Source organism: Rhinolophus sinicus, linkage group LG03 (genome assembly GCF_036562045.2).
Source record: "Rhinolophus sinicus isolate RSC01 linkage group LG03, ASM3656204v1, whole genome shotgun sequence".
Taxonomy (NCBI): Eukaryota; Metazoa; Chordata; class Mammalia; order Chiroptera; family Rhinolophidae; genus Rhinolophus; species Rhinolophus sinicus.
The window spans coordinates 117,819,544-117,825,211 of NC_133753.1; the positions used below are offsets into that span (position 1 = coordinate 117,819,544).

Consider the following 5,668-nt stretch of genomic DNA (forward strand, 5'->3'; position numbering starts at 1 on the left):
TTTCAGCTTCTCACTTGAGGCCTGCAGCTGCTTGCAGGAGAAAATACCAGCCCTTCCACTGACAATTTGAATGGTGCCTCTAATTTAAGAAGGTTGTATATTGTATTTTTCTGACCCCACTCACAGGCTCAGAAAGGGTGAGTCCCTTACACTGAGGAAGGGTAAATAAAAGTCCTTCAGCTCCAGCTTAGACTCCCTACTACAGTCATCTATGAGGTTTTACATTTGCAAAAGCCAACAAATTACTCAAGGACTATCAAATCGAATCCATGTAGAGGGAATAATACATTACCATGCTTTGACCTTGCACTTTAGGAACAAGAACCTTTCCACTCTGTTCCCTTCTTCCCCCTGTCTCCCACTGTTGTATTGAGAATCACTTGGCTTTCACCTGTCTATCTCAAAGTCAAGAAGCTTCAAAAAACCCCAAATATCCTGGATATTAATTTTTTTTCTTTACTCTTTTTTGCCCACAGGAAATGCACCAGCATACACTAACTTCTTCCAATTCACCAATCCAGTTCTCCCTGTGGTGATGGTTTGTATGTATGTATGTGTGTTGGGGAGGGAGGGGTAATAAAAGGTAAGACGATTTAAAAATCACTACAAACTAGGAATTATTCCTAATTTACAGATCAGCAAAAATGGGACACCCCTAGATGTGAATGCTAACATCACTATTTACTTGCCTTGGCTAGTCAATGGATACGGCAACTCACTTAAAATGTCTTCCTTGGAAGATTACTCTAAGGAGTAGAACACTGAAAAAAGGACACACAAAGCCTCACCTGCTATACAACAGGTAACCGATAAACTGTTCATTTTACCACTACTATTGCATCCTATCATTTGCTTAAAGTCATACAGACATTAAGTAGCAAAGACCGGATTCACATTCCCAGGCTCTTTTAACTACACTACAGAATGCCGACTATCTATATGACCAAAGTAACATCTAACAATAATAACATCTAAAACCATTTCAGAAAAAAAGTTTCCACAGTCTTCGTCAGTAATTTTCCAAGTGTTCCTGAAAAATAGCTGACCCTCTCCTTATACGAGTATTAGATGAAAGACAGGGAGACCAGACACCACTATGTTAAGGCATAGTCTTTGAATCAAAAAATGGAATCTGGAGTATCCATTTCAGAGGGTTTCTGGTAATAAGCGTTATGCCACAGGGGATTTCCTTATAGGCATGAAACTGGCAGACCGTTCAATAGAGGTGAATAATATTTAACTTCATGACTTTCATTTTTACATCTGATTAAATGCTACTACCAGAAATCCTTTAAGTAAATTATTAAAAGTTAAGAAATATTAATATTCATAAATAAGTATAAATATATTGAAAAATTACATTGATATTTTCAGTTCAGTATTCTAAGAGGACCTACTACCTTCTGGCACTTGGAAAAGACAGAGAAATCTTATTGGGCACACCCACACATGCATTTAGTTGGAATTTCTACAATTTGGAAGAAGACAATTTTCAATCATCAGTGTTATCTTGAGTTATGTCCTACCATTGATACCATTTTGATTTTTTGAAATTTTGAATTACTGTTACAGTAGCCTCACTGTTATAAAATCACTTGGTATTTTTCTACTGATCTCCTATAGATGTATACTGGTATCAAGAACATTCTCCTACAATTTTCTAACAACTAGACTTTAAGATATATATGCACTTAGTTCCAGAAGAAGTTATTGTTAAGTCCTGTCTCCAAGACAAAGATATACGTAATACTCCCAGCCCTCCAAATTTTATTATATGGTGATATTTCATTGTGGAGGTGCTGTCTTTATATTTGGGCTATTTAACTAAATCATATTTTGCTTTCAAATTAAGTATAATGATGTTAACTTTTTTACATTTTAGAATATAAAATCATAAGTATAAGATATTATTTTGCTCTAAAGTAAATAATAGGAGACTCATATTGCTTGATAGCAACATGTTTGTTGAAACATACTAAAATGGTTTTAACACTGCTGTTGTTTTTACAGAGTTATTTTATCTTCTGGAGGTGGGAAGGAATATATATTAGTGTCACAGGGCTGCATAACAAACTACCTCAAATTGGGTCACTTAAAACAATAGAAATTTACTGTCTCAGTTCTGGAGGCTAAAAGTCCAAAATCCAGGTGTCAGCAGAGTTGTTTCCTTCTGAGGGAGAATCTGTTATTTGCCTGTCTCATAGCTTCTTCTGACAGCTGGCAACCCTTGGCGTTCCTTGGCTTATGGATACATCATTCCAGTCTCCGCCTCCATTAACACATGGCATTCTCTCTGTCTCACTTAGTTTTCTGAACTCTCACGAGAATTGCCTTAAACATCCATATTTCTACCAACAGTCTCATCAAGGGATACTATAAATCTTTCATTTCATATTTTCCTGATGCTTCAACATCCCCACAAGCAGGTTGTGAGAGCACCCTGCCCAGGTGTCCAGGTACACTAGTACGATCAGGCTGTTCCCTACCACAAGTTTGCCTTCTTGCCCTCCCCTGTGACCTAGTGCCATTCAAACACACCAGTGACAATCCCTCATGTCTTTTGCCTATGTACTCCACCCTGATCCCCAATAAAGGCATTTGCCATGGGTCCTCAATCTCTCTCTGGACTCCCCACCTGCTTAGTTGAATTCACTCTCTTGGTGCTCCTCCCATATGGCCCCCGCATGGTGTGCCATGCCTCCATCTCCTAGGATGTACGAGTATAATAAATCCTTCAATTTCATATGCTTCTCCAAGAGCAATTTCTGCAGCCATGTTGAGTAATCCTTAAAGATCACATAAGGAGGGTTACTCCCTCATTTATAACCACAAGGTAATCTACGCTTTTCCTATCCTGTGCCTCCAAATTCTTTCAGCCTCTACCCATTACCCAATTCCAAAGTCACTTCCACATTTTTAGGTATTTGTAACAGCAGTAACCCCACTTCCTGGTACCAAAGTCTGCATCACAGTTCTCCAGAGAAATAGAATTAATAGGATACATTAAGATGGAAGGAGGGAGGGAAAGAGGAATGAGAGAGAGAGAGAGAGAGAGAGAGAGAGAGAGAGAGAGAGAGAGAGAGAGATTTGTTTTAAGAATTGGCTCAAGGGATTGTAGGGGCTGGCAAATCCAAACTATGTAAGGCAAGCCAGTGGGCTGGAGACTTGGGCAAGAATTGAAATTGCAGTCTTGAGTCCAAAATGTGTAGAGCAGGCTGGCAGGCTGGAAACTTATGCAAGATTTCTGTGTTATAGTCTTGAGGCAGAATTCCTTCTTTTCTGGGAAACCTTATTTTTGATCTTAAGGCCTTTAACTCAGTAATAGTAAGTGAAGAGACAAGTACTCTCTTTTATTTAACGTCAATTGATTATCAGGCACCATAGCCTAGCCAAGCTGGCATATAAAATAAACCATCATAAGGCAAAATGTAGGCTGTGAAGATTTTTTGTGGAAACAACTAACAATCTTGAGAGCCATCTGGTTAGAAGTCTAGAATTTAAATTCAAATTTCAATAGTGACTGTTTCACACACCCTTAGTGTGTACGTAGTTAGTTTAGGTTTCTCTTTGAGCCAGAGTAGAATAGACAGAGAAGAGACATAAGGAAGGAATGCACAAATCACAAATGGGATGAATCAATTGCCTGCAGCAATCCTAAAAGATGCAATAATCATCTTCATGGACATATGTCAATGCACTTAGCCTAGGACCACATTCACTAATGATATAAATAGAGTCACATCTATCCAAAGATGCAGGTGCAAGAGGAAACATTTCCAGTCTTCCTTTTATAGGCTAACCAATGCCTCGGTGTAAGCAGTGGTCCAGGGATGAGGCACTGCACAATTTGGAAGCACACCGCTGCTTCACTATGGAGCCAAAGAGGGAGATTAAAAAGGAAGTATGGAGAGAAAAAAAGTCACAGCCAAGAAGACCAAGGGATGAGCCAATAGGAGATGAATAAATAAGAAGGCAGAATCCAGGGAGGGAATAGAGAGGTATGAACCAAAGAAACGGGATTTCAGGAATGAGGTCTAAAATGGAAGGTAGAAGGTAAGGAGCCTGGTGAAAGGTAAAGCCATCAGCATAGATTTTGTTGGTTTCTAGAGGGTTTGAGAATGAGTAGGTGAGAGCCTTTAAAAGACCTAAACACTTACAAGGCAATATACACATAGAATAGTAATAATAATAAATAATAAATATAATTTATATAAATAATAAATATAAAAATAACAAAAATAAAAATTAACATTTATTGAGCCCTCCTCTAAGTATTCCTCACACCAAACCTATGAGTGATTACTATTATTGTTTTTATTATCCATAAGAGGAAACTGAGGCATGGAGCATATAAGGGACTTCTCCAAGGTCACAAAGCTCATAGGTGACACAGCTAGGATTTGAACCTAGGCCGTTTGGCTCCAGAATCTGTGTTCCTAAACATTAAACCATCTACTATGCATAAACCTATTAGTTGATGCCTCCTTTTCTTTTCTACTTTGTTAATCTGCCTGATCTATGATCAGCAAGGAAAGGAAGCCTATTAACTCTAAATTTACAACTCAAAACTATTGACAGTTACCGGAAAATATGAGCTAACAAAAAGGCACGAATTAATTTTAGAAGATTAGGCAGCACAGTGGAGCAGCAGTGTGTTTTCCAAATTGGGACCTTGGAGGGAAAAAAGCTACGACAAAAAGAACATAAAGAAATTCATGCTTTGAACATTTGAAGAGTGTCACTCAGCAGGCCTAATGGGTCTGTAGCCTAGGTTAATAAAGACATTATAATTCTTTGAGGAGGATGGTCGCAGCTTCAGCAGAACTCCATTCCGCCCGCTCCTGCACCTGACTCACCGCTATTCACTATTCGCTCTCACTGAGGAACTGGTTGGTCAGGAAACATGCCGCAGCCATGGCTTTTAAAGACACTGGAAAGACACCCATGGAACCAATAGTGGCAATTCACCGAATTACAATGACTCTAACCAGCTGCAACGTAAAATCCTCAGAGAAGGTGTGTGCTGACTTGATCAGAGGCGCAAAGGAAAAGAATCTCAAAGTGCAAGGACCAGTTGGGATGCCTACCAAGATTCTGAGCATCACTACAAGGAAAATTCCCCATGGGGAAGGATCGAAGCCTTAGGAATGTTTTCAGATGAAGATCCACAAGCAACTCATTGACTTGCACAGTCCTCCTAAGATTGTGAAGCGGATTATTTTCATTAGTACTGAGCCAGGAGTCGAGGTTGAAGATGCTTAAAAATCAACTTTTTAAATAAATTGACTATCAGATGTTAAAACAAAAACAAAACAAAAAATAAATAATATGCACTGTACGCACATTCTAAACTACTGCAGTAATTCAGTAGTGTTTCAGAAAAAAAACACATAGAACAATAAAAAAATAAGAATGAACTTGAGAAAAGAAAGATTAGGGTACAAATCCTAAGAAAAGCTAGCACTAAAACTGGTATTTAAGTCAGTTTTCTACACACAGAGCAACAGAGTTAAAAGTATTCAGACATAATAGACAGATATTATATTTGCACTAACTAAATCATGACAAATAAATATGTTCTTTTGAGGAGACAGTGAACTTTGGGAAATAAGAGGTCTGGCAATTAAATTCATTAACTCCTCCTAGAAAAAGTGCTACATAGCTCATT

General features: G+C 38.3%; 1 pseudogene; it reads left to right on the plus strand.

The window, feature by feature from the left end:
* Nucleotides 1–4,914: 4,914 nt before the first annotated feature.
* On the plus strand, nt 4,915–5,262 carry LOC109455161 (small ribosomal subunit protein uS10; annotated as a pseudogene).
* Nucleotides 5,263–5,668: the final 406 nt, after the last annotated feature.